The sequence below is a fragment of the Pectinophora gossypiella genome, unplaced genomic scaffold (genome assembly GCF_024362695.1).
Source record: "Pectinophora gossypiella unplaced genomic scaffold, ilPecGoss1.1 Pgos_33, whole genome shotgun sequence".
Lineage (NCBI taxonomy): Eukaryota > Metazoa > Arthropoda > Insecta > Lepidoptera > Gelechiidae > Pectinophora > Pectinophora gossypiella.
In genome coordinates this window covers 395,822-410,492 of record NW_026063243.1, presented here as the reverse complement: position 1 = coordinate 410,492, position 14,671 = coordinate 395,822, and the positions used below count along the sequence as shown (strand labels likewise).

Here is a 14,671-nt window from a genome sequence, read left to right as displayed (position 1 = left end):
CATCTACAATGCACTCTAACTGTGACTGCACCTCATCATACTGTTGATATAAGGATTCAATCTTACCGGTACGCAACTGTAACTCACTGGCCGCCTCCAGAGTCAATGACGAAACGTTCAAAGGAGTTAGGAAGTTCGTAAATGCCGTTAAACGTCCCTTAATACTTGCTCTTTTTCTAATTAAGTCCCTCTCCTCTTTCGTCACCTCCATCGACACACTACTTGCACCTTTATCTACTTCTTTGGTCATTCTGGGAAGCGAGAGACAGCCTGGAATGTATACAAATCAAAGTTATGCACGGTATTGACCTATCTTCTACTTTAAGACGTAAATTAACACTTTAAAGATGAAATGAACTATTAATTTTATACAAGTATAACATACACACTAATATCACGGCAATATACTGCGAACTTATGAGCACAGTGTGTCGCATTCTTCGCGGCGGTATTGATTGCCCTGAACTGGTGGAGCACTCGTGTAGGCTGTTCGTTCCGGACAATTACAAGAGAGCACGCAGCCACCAGCTGTTGGCTGTGCCGCGTGCGCGCACTGTTTCTCACGCGAATTCACCTCTCATGCGTGCTTTGCGTCTCCTCTCCGCAATGTTGAAATCGACACCACATTGTGATGTGTTCGCTGACAGATGGTGGAGTGTATGGAGAGAGTGTTTGGCTTTTTGCGAGAAGATTTGTTAATGATTTACTGTTTTGTTTTTTTTTACATTATTATTTTAATATTTTTTTTTTATTTTTTTTTGTGTGATAGTTTACCTTTTAATTTTGAAATTGTAATTTCTTATTTTTTATTGTTTTTCATGTTCATAGTCTTATTTTTCTTTTTGTTTCTTTTTTCATTCATTGTTTATTTTTTGTGTTATATTAGTTTTTATATTGTCATTTTTCTCGTCATACAGCGCATTGGATTACACTGTAATGTTGTATGTACCTTTTTATAAATAAATAATAATAATAATATAACAGTAATACACTAAGTCTATTTATTATTTACGTTGAATTAAGTACCAGAAACGAAATACCTAAGTAAGTAAACAGTTGAAAACATTGAATAACTTGAAAATGAATGACAAATTAAGAGATTTGAGTCATAAGTTAGCTAATTAAGGTGTGCTACAATAGCTCACAATACTTAGTATAAATTAACTAAAAAATAATGAAAACTCGAATCTTAATTCACTTCAAGGTTATATACCGACTGCCCTTACAAAAATATAGGTAAAATTGGTACTGACCTTATAATTAGTCCGATTAAACATAAATACTACCTGATTAAAAGAGTGTTGGGTTGATTAATAACAATTATAATAATAAAACACTGGATTACTCCAGAGTATTCCTGACCACACCCACTACAGTGACCTCGGTGACCCCGATGGCCGATGAATATTCGGCGTAATTTCTTGATAATTTATCTATTTATCACTGGTTATTATAATCTCTTCTTAATCCGGCTCGAAGGACCATGTTCTTGAGGAATTACGCCTTCAGGTAGTATTAGAAATAAAATGTAAAATCGGAGTATGAAATCAACGTCTAATTCAGTGAAATGTGAAAGTACAAGTGAAAGGGGTTGCGGGGGGAGGAACAATGTCAACTTAGCGCCTATTAAATAAAAATAGCAATCCGTCTTCTTCCTGTCGGGATTAATAAATATGAAAAGGCGTCGATCCCCAACATAACCTATCGAACATTTCCATCTACTTATTTAAAACTGCTGCAAGTAATTGATTACTATTCTCTTGCGCTTTTACCCGTTTTGGCGCGGTCCGATCGTCTAAAGAGTTTGTACTATGCCTCTTCTGACTCGCAGATGAAACACTGTCATCAAATGATCCATCAGGTTCTACTCCCCGAAGCTGGCATGAAGCCTTATGCCTGTTTACTAACGCAGGTTTTAATTCTTTTACTGCGTCCATGAAGGCATGATAGTCCGGTTCGTGGATCTTCTCCAAGATATTATGGGGGGCGTATAGAAGTGCTCGCCCTAAAGGCCATCTCAAAACTCTCGACTTGATAGCCCTGAAGGCTATACGTTGACCCGTTTGATACGACGTCGAGTCCTTTATGCGACGTGTCGAGTTATTAATACAACGTCAGCTTAGTGATACGACGACGAGTCGTTAGTACGACGTCGGCTTAGTGATACGACGACGAGTCATTAATACGACGACGAGTCGTTAATACGACGTCGGCTTAGTGATACGACGACGAGTCATTAATACGACGTCGGCTTAGTGATACGACGACGAGTTATTAATACGACGTCGGCTTAGGGATATGTTGTCCCGATGTTCATAGGTCGAACCATAAACGTGCCGTACGGCAGTTGTAAAGGAGTGAGGACTCCTTGAGTCGTCGCTGAGCACAGAGGCGTCGAGCGGAAATCGTTCGATAATATAATTATTAAATGGACCGTAGGTAAGTTGTGGGTATTTCAACTCACCATAGATTTGTAGTAAACGCAAGTTGACTCTACGAATTCTCAAAGCGTACTGAAGGAACAGAGCAGCCGCGCTGACCCATGTGTCTACACTCAGCGGGATCCCCTGTCTGGGAGACATAAGAGTGATGCAGAGAATTAGATCTGGATTTGTTCTACTGAATTATGCTGAAAACAGAATTTGTTCCGTTAAAAAAATGGAAATACAAAGTTTTCTAACCGACCTCCAGCCAGCGGGATATTTACCAAAGTTACGTCTGATGAACTATAAATTGGTATTAACTTTTAGATCTGTATTTATTCTGTTCAACAAAACAAAAAAAATACTTCTGACGTCCTTACTTCAGCTACAATCAAGCTGCAATGAAACCTCCAGTCAGCGGACTTTTTCTCTCAATGACATTCTTTTGTAACTTTTACACTAAATTAAGAGTCTGCATTATCTTCCTTATTTCTGCGCATATAAATGCGAATATTTGTAAGGATAGATTCAGTAGTTTTTGCATGAACAAGTAATAAAAAAATCTACATACATACATACATATATACAAATATCTATCCTTACAAATATTCGCATTTATAGGCGCAGAAATAAGGAAGATAATGCAGACTCTTTTGTATTCTACCCACATAATACCTTTGAAATTCTATACTTTTTAATTTAAGCACTAGATGTACGAATAGGTAATTTAAGTGAAATTATAGTCGTAAATAGTTAAATTTTTATTAATTTAGTGTAAAAGTTACAAAAGAATGTCATTGATAGAAAAAGTCCGCTGACTGGAGGTTTCATTGCAGCTTGATTGTAGCTGAAGTAAGGACGTCAGAAGTATTTTTTTTGTTTTGTTGAACAGAATAAATACAGATCTAAAAGTTAATACCAATTTATAGTTCATCAGACTTAACTTTGGTAAATATCCCGCTGGCTGGAGGTCGGTTAAAAAACTTTGTATTTCCGTTTTTTTAACGGAACAAATTCTGTTTTCAGCATAATTCAGTAGAACAAATCCAGATCTAATTCTCTGCATCTCTCTTATGTCTCCCAGACAGGGGATCCCGCTGAGTGTAGATACATCGCTGACCCACATACACGAAGAAAGAAACAGTAGCACCGCTAGAGTGAGTGGGAAGACGGTAAAAAGCTGAAGTTAGCTACGAATTATTCAGGCGTTATCTCAACAGTGGTTCAAGCGAAGGCTCGAACACCTAAATAATGTCCTCTCGACTAATATGGTGGAGTCCCGCTCTGCTAGAGATCGGTACTCAGTAACTTGAAGTCACCATACGTCTGATTCCTTCGGTGGTCGTCTTCCGAATGCCCCCCTTCCGCCGATCCAATTTTTGAAACCACCCTTGAACGTTAACGAATGGTGGCACCACTGTCATATAATTGTTACCAACCTCATAATAATCCCGTTTGACGTTGCTATTCCGTTATGACATAAAATCGTGACATTTGATTAAAATTACTAAAACCATAACAGGTTTAATTTAAATTTGTTAAAATCATGACATTCGGCCATCGGACAGCGTGCAGACTCCGGCGCACGAATTAATTACAAAACAAAACAACGAAATGTTATACAAAACATTTATTATTTACACACTAGCTGGTACCCGCGATTCACCAATGATTACATTCACCAATGTTTTAACTATTTATATTTATTATCAAATATGACAGCAAGTTGGTTTTTATTACTTTGTAACTCTAAAATATATTTTCTTTTTATTATAGGAAGAAAGCAAAGACACACGACATCTTCGGGCTAAGTCACGGGCGCACGGTCGGCAATGAAGGAAGCGACAAGAGGATCGTATCGTACTTCGTAAACAAGGTGGCGAACGGGTCAGAGCGGCGTACAACTAGCTTGGATGGCGAATACGTGGTGGACTTGAAGATATACCATGCCAACGACGTGAACAACACTGATTCAAGAGAAGTCTGGCGCAAGGCTCTTCTACGAATCAAGCTGCAGACTCCGGATGACAGCGATGAGTGGAAGTTGTTACAGAAGCTAGTTACACGAATTGACAAAAACTTTGAAGATGAACCACGATTTTACTCTGACAAACATGTAGATTGAACACGATTGAACAAATAAAAGCATTACGCCTTACCTACCTTATTTTCTTTAATTACGCCTAACATCAATACTTACACACTCGTAAACTCGTAAATAAAAATTTTCTGATACTTAAGTACTTCAAATTAACATTGAATCACTTTGATTAGTTACTTTGATCACTTTGATTACAAACGCAGATTCGATTCTTATTCAAAGATTTAGCGAAGTTAAAATTCTGTTTATCACGATTACTTACACTTTTATCATGTTTACATTGTGTTAAACATCATCTTGCAGTGGGCAGTATTCACAACATCTATTGTAAGTACATACAAAATAGAATTATTAAAGCATGAACCTTGTTTAAACTTGTTGAGACTTGAACCTTGTTTCAACTTGTTAAAACATTTTTCAATAACTTACTTCTTTCACATTTTATTTTTGTTGTTATTCTTGATTTTGTTCTTGGTGTTGTCTTGTGATGGGTAATTAATGTGTTATTTTATATTATTGGGCATTCCACCCACCTAAGTGAGCGCAGCGAACGGTCGTGAGCAGAGCGAACGATAGGTGGGGCAGAATGCCCAATAATATACTACTGAGCATTGACAAAAAATATTTAAAGTCATCTTTTTTCGATGAACAAATAGCTCACGGAATATTGCAACATCAATTCAAAAAAGCAATACCAGCATACCTACTTAATACGTAATACTTTTAATTACACGTGTCTAATACTTACTCAGAATTAGGTACCATACATATTTCGTCCGTTGAAGCCCTCGTACGTTTGAACCTCAAGATATATTTCAGAATTACTGTGATTTACCAAAAAGGTGAGTTTGAATTAAAATAAGTTTACCTAAGTACTGTAATTCAGTTATTTTTTTCATAAATCAATAATTATGAACTTATGAGCTAATAACTTTAAATTTCTTACAGCCTACTTATTAAAAATTAAGTAGAAGATCCACGATCTGCACCGATACACAGAGGAAGTTATTTCAACAACTTACAACAAAAAGTGAGTAATTTTTTTTTTTTTTTTTTTTTTTTTTTTTGACGTGACTTATTGTAGATTTGCCGCAGATGGCATTAACTACTTGGCCGGACAAATGGGGAGCGCTGAAGGCTCTCACCCGGTACAACGTTTAAGACAACAGGCCTGAGGGTGCCCAGTTGGGCGCGAACCTCGGCTCAGGGCGTCGTCTGAGAGGAAAAATATTTGAAAGAATTAATCGACCCTAGTGGGTCGATAGCGATAAGCGCTGAATGAGGGAAATCGTCGACCACGCCGGCGGGGTCGGTATCGGGGTCCTGAAGTGTTTGGTGTCGCGAGCTGATTGGCTGCCTCTATGGCTAGAGTAATCGGGTCGTCGGGATCGTATATTACGTCCTTCGGACGCCGATACTTTTCAGTACCGTCCCTAAGCGGGATGTATTCGGAAGCCGCAACTACCAGGGGATTTGGGTGGTGCGGAGCAGAATCGAAAAAACGTTTGGAAGCTAATTTGAGCCATTGGGCAATGGTTGGCAGACCTAGGTCAATGTGCAGATTTTCATTGCGAAGGAACCACGGAGCTCCCGTGGCTTTCCGCATGAAACGATTTTGTATTACCTGTAGACGGTGGATTTGAGAGGGACTCGCATGAGCGAAAACTACCCCTGCATAGGTCATGATCGGACGGATGCAAGTCGTGTAGATTTTGACCTTATTCCTAAGGGACAATTTACTTCGCTTGTTAAGGAGACAGTGAAGACGGCCCATTACAAACGCGGCGCGATCGCGCACACGTTTGATATGGGCCTTGAAAGTAAGACGTCTATCTAAGACTACGCCGAGATATTTGACTTGCTCCTCCCAAGGGATCGGCTTGCCAAACATCTTAATGATTTTAAGTTGACGGCGTGACCGTGGCGTGTTATAATAGCCCTTTGAAAAGTACACCGCTGCACTTTTCTCCGGGTTTACCTCGATTCTCCATTTGCGAAACCACTTGCCCAAGGCATTGGCCGCGCGTTGGAGGATTCCGGTCATCATAACTCGACCACGGCACGAAGAATAGATGGCTGTATCATCCGCAAATAAAGCTAATTCGGTATTAGGGGATTTGGGAATGTCACTAGTATACAATGAAAATAGTAAAGGGGAGAGGACGGAGCCTTGTGGGACTCCGGCATGTATCGGGTGCGGTGACGAGAGCGTCCCTTCCACGCGGTAGCGAAAGGTTCGATTTGAGAGGAAGTCTCGTATGATGTGCACGAGACGGTCTGGCACTCCCAGTGAATAAAGCTTGTAGATCAAGCCGTTGTGCCAGACTTTGTCGAACGCTTTCGCCACATCGAAGAAGAGCGCTCCCGTAGCGACAGGTTTTTTTAAGTTTAATCTACTGGAGATATGTTCAACAATACGGTGCACTTGTTGAACGCAGGAGTGTTTGGTTCTAAAACCAAACTGCTCTGGTGGAATAAGACTATTGGATTCGGCGTAGTCCCGTAATCTAGCAAATATGAGCCGCTCATAAATCTTCCCCATGGTATTGAGGAGACTTATAGGGCGGTAACTGGAAGGTTCGTTTTTAGGTTTCCCAGGCTTTGGTATACCAATTACAATTGCTTCTTTCCACTGCTGTGGAAAGACGCAGTTGCTCATGGCGACGTTGAATATTGCCGTTAGTAAGCAGATGAGGGGAGCACCGAAGTTTTTAAGGACACGATTCGTGATACCGTCTGAGCCAGGGGCTTTTCGGGTATGAAATCTTTTGATGATACCTAGTACCTCTTCCTCAGTAACCTGTGGAAGAGGAGGATCGGTGGGAGGTACAGAAGCCCTACGCTGAACTTCAAAGTTCACCGTCGAGAGGTGCCTACGATCGATAGGGAGAGTACTGGGCGAGCATTGGGCTTCGAGACTGTCGGCAAGGCATTCGGCTTTTTCGTCATCGTCAAAAGCGGGGGGTTGGTTAGGCCTATTGAGAGGAGGAGTAGGAACAACCGTATCCTTTTGAAGAGACCTAGACAGCTGCCAGATGGCCTGGTGGTGGGGCTCAATGCCGCTCAAAAGATTATCCCACCGATTCTGTCGCATGTCATTAATACGTTTTCTTACAGTATGCTGCAAGAGACGCAAATGACGGCGACATTCCTCGGTGCGATTGGAATCATATGCGCGGGTGGCTGCGTTTTTCTCCGTTAGCAGATCACGGATGTCGGTAGGCAGTTTCCAGCGATGGTCTTCCATCTCCGGAACCTGTTTTGAACTTTCATTCAAAACCGACCTCACGTGATCCGTGAGGGAGTTAATAGCTGTCGAGGCCTCCTCTAAGGAGACTATTTCTACTGGGATACTATCTAAGTATACTGAACTAGAAGACTGGAGGCCTTCGGCCACCTTCTCCCAGTCCAGTACTGTCTTAGGGGTTGCTGGATTATCAGGGGCGTCTAAACGGGAGCCTAGTTTTAATATAACAGGTCGGTGGTCGGATTGTAACTCGTGTAGTACTTCTATAGAACATAGACGTAAGTTTATGTTCTTTAGAAGCGCCAAGTCGAGTATTTCTGGTCTGTGGTTCAAGTCAGGGGGATATCTAGTGGGCTGCAATGGTGTTATTATATCATAATAAAGGGGCTCGGCTAGAGTTTCTAATACCCTGCCTCTTGTGTTTGTTGTTAAGCAACTCCAAGAAAGATGTTTAGCGTTAAGATCGCCTGCAATTATGACTGAATTACTGAGATTAAAGAGGGCTTCGAGGTCACTTCTAAGTAACCTCTTAGAGTTATTAGGAGATAGATAAGCCGACACTAGTGTGATTGGCTGATGTCCTGTCATGCCCACTCGACAGATCGAAGCCTCAATGTCAGTGAGGGCAGGCGGGTCTATAGGTATACAGTGAAGTGACTTTCTATAATAAATGAGAGTGCCCCCTTTGGGCGCAAAGATCCTGTCGTTTCGCACTAAATTATAATTCGCCATCTTGGGGTCGCGATTAGAGGGTTTGAGGAAAGATTCCTGCACTAATAAAATATCTACCTGATGATGTTTTACAAACTCGTGAATCTCTGCACGTTGACCTAAGATGCCATCAGCATTGAAAAAACCTATTGTAAGGGAACGCGGTTTGACTCTACTTTTATTCGTACAATCCATTATTAGGCTTTAAATTGGGACAGGGAGTCTAATAAACTGTCAAGTTGACTAAGGGCCGACTTAAAGAGAATACTAAATTCCCTAAACTGGTTGACAGGAAACGCAGAGGCCTGAGGGGCCATCGCAGGAACCGGATGAGGCGCAAGAGTGGCTGCAGGAATACCTAAGTTGCTACTAGGTTGGGCGCGGAGCGGATTTGTGGGTCGGACGATTGCCGGGGGACGAATCCATGCGGATGGACGCTGTGGCGCGAGTTTGGTCTGTGTGAGTGGCAGAGCCGGGAAATCGCGAGTAGAGTGCGAGGAAGGGGCCATATGGGCCTTAGTGGGACCGGGTTGGGAAGCTGCAGCGCGGGCTGCCCTTCGTTGAGCTACCTTATGGTGGGTGCGTGGAGCCTTGGTGCATCCGCGATAGTTCGCAGGATGACCTTGCTGACCACACAGCACACAGCTAGGGGGTTCCACCTCGTTTTTGCCTCTAAGGCAATCCGAGGTAGCGTGATCACCTAGGCACTTTACGCACCTAGGCTTGGCATGACAATGCCTACTAGAATGCCCGTAAAGTTGGCATCTATGACATTGCGTTGGGGGGCCTCCCTTATGGGGAGTTTCAACTTTAAGGCCAGATAGACCGCAACAAGTCTTCAGGTTGAAGATCTTCTTGCCCTCATCCGTCCTTTCTAATATAACGGTGACCATGTCGTACGGGACTTGGCCACGACCGCGGTGCATACGGTGCACCTCGAGAACCGGAAAACCGTTTTTAATAAGGTCCTCCTTAACAAGAGTGGTTTCCCACTCCTTAGGGATTCCCTTTAGAATAATACGGAGGATACGTTCCTCCGGGAGGGCGTAGGTATGGAATTGTATTCCTCTACCTTTTAGAATCGAAGTGAGCTTTCTATGCTCAGAAGATGACGGGACCTGGATTTTGATCCCATCTTGGGTCGTGCGGGCGCTGGTGATTACGATGTTCTCCTCTTTCGCCCGAAGGGAGACTTCATTCCACCTATTTTTGTCCCTCATGTACAAGGGCGGAGGGGTGGGACCTTTTTGTACTTCAGTGACAGCCTTAGAAGGGCTGGAAGGGACCTTACGGACCTCGGGGATGGAAGAGGGGGGGATCGACGTTCCCGAGGACGTTTTCTGAACCTTAGCAGGCTCAGATTCACGGTGACGGCGGGCTCGTTTTCCCTTACGGCCCTCCACGAGCGTGAATATGTCCTCCGAAGAGGACGACTCCACACACTCCGACGACGAATCGGACTCGGCAACGTCCATACGAACATCGCACGATACCTCATCGTCACCGGCGAGGAGGGAAGCAGGGGAAGGAGATGACGCGCGCGATTGGGACAAAGCTAGAGACGCGGCGGGGCGGGCAGGGCCGGGAAACGACGCGAAGGACGCGGTGGGGCAGGGGGTCGCGGGGAGACTGGGTGACGAAGCGCGGTCGGCACGAGGGCTATCAACGCGAGGCGCGGAAGGCAAGGTTAACGCCGCAACTTGAGGTACTAATCGGCATATCTCAGCGTAAAGCGCGCTGCTTTTATCCGCTAGGATATGCGTCAAAATGAGTTTACCGATTTCGGCCCACAGCTCGGAGCTGTCGGCCATTTTTAAGGGACGGCCAATCTGCTATAGAATAATTACTACCGCTTCGCAAAAGCGTTCCTCAGAGAATAAGCGGCGCAAGAAACTCTGAGGCGATCGCTCGCTAACTTTCGCAACTCGAGTGGGATTGCTCGAGGGTGTGTGAAAGTGAGTTTTGCCTCTTTGGTTGGGGTTAACAAAGAGGATGTGTGCTTATGGTGTGCCCTAAGCTGGTATCCCTTTGCCGATCTTATTGTGCAAGAGGGTTCCTATGCTCTAAGTGCGGAGGGTTTTTACACCCCGAAACACGAAGAGAAAAGAATAAGGGGTAGAGATTGGTCACTCTACCCCGGGTGACAGCTAGAGTCGACTAGGGTAGACCCCAAGGCCGGTGGTTCTAGCCCCGTCCGGGTAATATGCCTGCCTCAAAGTGAGGCAAGCGGACGCCCCAGGGCCACGTCCCACTCAGCTTAGTTAACACCGCAAGGTATCCACTGAGGACCACGAAACTGTGGTTTTAAATTAAGATCGATGCAACTGTAAAATAACAGTCGTTATTTTAACCTTGAAACTTAGATAAGCCAGCAAGTTCTGAGAAGAACTATTGTTGGCTCAATGAATGGCGGCAGGGTCACGCCAGCAGGTAGCCGGCAGACAATGGCGGCACGGGGCGCGGGGCGCGCGGCGGGGGGCTGCGGGGCGCAGCGCGGGGAGCTGCGGGGCGCAGCTCGGGACCTCTGAACAAACGACCGTTCGGGACGGCCGCTCGACGCAGAGTGAAAACCACTGGACCACGGAGGCCATAAACAGCAGGAACAGCAGGAGCCTTTAAACTGAGGGATACGGACCGTTCTCGAACGTAAAGTAATGAACCGGATCGTAAATTGACTCGACAGGGAATCGAACCCGTGACTTCTGTTGAAGAAATCAAGGTATCAAGCCAATGCACCACCTGCTGAAAAAAATATTGACATGTCACATGGTTAATTATACTCACTTTGTATTCTCCTGGTCAATCGACGAAATCGACGGAGGGGCTCGCGAACGCTTCATTTGGCGTGCAGCAGGAGTCTTCTTTGTAGATCCCTGCTTCGGAATAACTTCAAATTCTGAATCGGACCTGAAACAAAATAAATCAAATCAAATCAATGTAATGTACTGCACTGTAACTGTAGAAATTCTTTGGGTGATGTGTACTCCCCACACTAATAGGTGAAGCAGAACTTCTAAGTTAAACCTCCAAAATTATGTGATGGAGAACTTACATAGTGCTCAGAAGTGGAACTTGTTTTAGCTTGAAGTGTTCACTTGCACAGCGCCGGGGTCGACTCAGGGCTGGTAAGCGGTGGCTGGTGTCGCTCAGGGCTCAACTCTCTTCACTGAGGAGCGGGGTTACTCAACTCTTTTCGGCGAGGAGGTTCTTGATCTGCTTCTGATAATTTTTACCAAAGACTTCGCTGTTTTATACCCCAAAACTAAAATTAAGCAAAAATGTTACATCGTAATTTAAAAAGCCTTAAAGCCTATTTAATTCGTTGACATACGTCCTTTTCGAAAATATTTCATTTGGGATACCATGTTACAGCTCACGAAAACCTGCAACGTAAATTGAATAAAGCACTGAAAACCATTTAACATGAACTCTACCTATTATAAAAACTGCAAGCAAAAGCAACCTAATTCAATTACTGGTCGACCCACACGAGCGTTCGTGCTATACGTTAGAAAAACGATATGGTTCGCGGTCTGAGCGCCGCGTTTGCGTCAAATGTACGTTCGCGGAGTGCAAACGTTCACGAAACGCCCGTGTGAGGTTGACGTAATGATGAGCATTGACAAAAAATATTTAAAGTCATCTTTTTTCGATGAACAAATAGCTCACGGAATATTGCAACATCAATTCAAAAAAGCAATACCAGCATACCTACTTAATACGTAATACTTTTAATTACACGTGTCTAATACTTACTCAGAATTAGGTACCATACATATTTCGTCCGTTGAAGCCCTCGTACGTTTGAACCTCAAGATATATTTCAGAATTACTGTGATTTACCAAAAAGGTGAGTTTGAATTAAAATAAGTTTACCTAAGTACTGTAATTCAGTTATTTTTTTCATAAATCAATAATTATGAACTTATGAGCTAATAACTTTAAATTTCTTACAGCCTACTTATTAAAAATTAAGTAGAAGATCCACGATCTGCACCGATACACAGAGGAAGTTATTTCAACAACTTACAACAAAAAGTGAGTAAGAACAAAATTATACTTAAGTAAATACTTATTTAAACTATAAAAAAATGGTTAGTGAACTAATAAAATTACGAAATATTTACAGGTCAAAAAGGGAATCGCTCTCTTGCTGCGATTCATGAGTGAAAATTCAAGAAAGTACTATTAAAGTCAACGATCACTCTCGAGGTAAGAGTGCACAATATTTATTTTCATACGCACCTAATCTAGCTCAAAAAACCGGTAAACGATGAAGATATTGATTTAATTCTAACTTTCAGATACGAGGTGACTACCATTCTTTATCGACTTGAAGCTAGCCAGATGACGAGTTGATGTAGACCCTTAAATGGTAAGTCTGAATAGTGTCATAATTAAAGTTAGTTTAGGTTATCGGCATTTGCCTATTTATTAATATATAAATGCATGTTTCACAGATTATACTCGGGTTGAACTTATAATCATCTTTAAGGACTCTCCACATCGACGCTACTCGCGCAGTCAAAGAGCTCCTGATTTCCTGCTTCAAATAATTGTATGTAACTACTTTTAATTTATCTCTCTCTCTGTCTGATTAAGAGAAAGCCTGTGCCCAGCAGTTTATGTTAAGTTATAATATTAATTAGTATTTAGATCGCCTTATAGTCTATAGGTTTTACTCAACTCGTCTCATAATTAAAACAATATCACAAAAGTGTCTTTATAGATTTTGGTAGGAAGGTTCTTTTTTTTTTGAACCATTTTCGATTTTATTTAAAATGGGTTACTGCTCTGTGTGTAATGTTAATGTTAATGGAAGACAGTGGACTGGACATTTCCGTAGCAGTAAGCACAAAAATAATTGTACTGCTCCGCTTTATGATAACGTAGAGATCATAACATCCGCTTTTAAAGGACGTATAGTAAGTTATCGAATTATTGCATCTAATGAAGAAGCAAAAAACTTACCTTCTTTATTTTTAAACAACATTCGTAAACAAATTAGATCTCTTGTAAATCACGCCTTACAAGTTCACACTTCTGTTAAAATTAACTTCGAATTTTTTTTATCTTTTCTTTTGCCTAAAACTGACGTACAAGAAGTAAAGTCGTTTGCTACAAAGAACTTTACAATTCACTTAAATTTTGACTTTGATAATCTTTATAACGAAGTTGTTTCTTTTCTGTTGAATAAAGTAGGGGAATTTGAAGAAAGAGACAGTGGTTGGACATTTTTAAGCAATTCACACCTTGAAATAAATATAAATAAATATCAGCCTTTAAGCGGTTCCAGCTTTATCTCTTTGCCTAAATATATAAGAAACAAAAAAGCATGCCTCAATATACAAAACAAGGATGACTTTTGTTTCTTATGGTGTGTAACCGCTGCTCTGTATCCTTCAAAAAAGCACCCAGAGCGGGTATCATCGTATCCCCATTTTCAACAAGTACTAAACATTAAAGACTTAAATTTTCCGATCACTTTCTCAGATATTTCTATATTTGAAAAAAATAACCCTAGTTTGAGTATTTTTGTTTATGGATTAAAAAATGGTAAAGAAATAACAGGTCCGTTATACAAATCAGAGTCGACCATAAAGAACGATAAACGTAAAGTTGTACATCTTTTGTTCCTAGAAAACGATACATCGTCTCATTTTTGTCTAATCAAAGACTTGACTCGTCTTGTTAGAAACCAAATTACTAAACATCACGAAAAAGTTTATTACTGTGAAAACTGTTTGTTATTTTTCCACTCAGTTGAACGCATCAATAGTCATTTATGCGAAGGAACTGTTACTGTTTTACCAGAAGAGGGTTCATTTATTACATTTAAAAATTACAACAGAAAACAAGACATTCCGTTTGTTATCTATGCCGATTTCGAAACAATTCTGCGACCTATTCAAGACAATGACTGTGATACTGCTAACACAACAAAATTGCAATGTCACGTGCCCGCGGCGTTTGCGTATAATATTGTGTCTTCCATTGATCCTAATTTTAACCAATTTAGAATTTATCGTGGTAGAGATTGTGTTAATAAATTCATAAATATGCTTTTGGATGATGCTAAGGAAATTAATACTTTATTGAATACGAATCGAGGAATGAAATTTACTGAAAGTGATGCTCGTGATTTCGAAAAATCTTTATATTGCCACATTTGTAATAATTTTTTATGGG

At 41.6% G+C, this 14,671-nt stretch overlaps 1 long non-coding RNA gene across 1 annotated transcript; it reads left to right on the top strand.

Moving 5' to 3' along the window:
- The first annotated feature begins 12,268 nt into the window (after positions 1 to 12,268).
- LOC126381001 (uncharacterized) lies at positions 12,269 to 13,098 on the top strand. The gene is made up of 5 exons (XR_007568628.1): positions 12,269 to 12,332; positions 12,439 to 12,520; positions 12,612 to 12,694; positions 12,787 to 12,857; positions 12,943 to 13,098. It is a non-coding gene; the product is annotated as an uncharacterized LOC126381001 (long non-coding RNA).
- Positions 13,099 to 14,671: the final 1,573 nt, after the last annotated feature.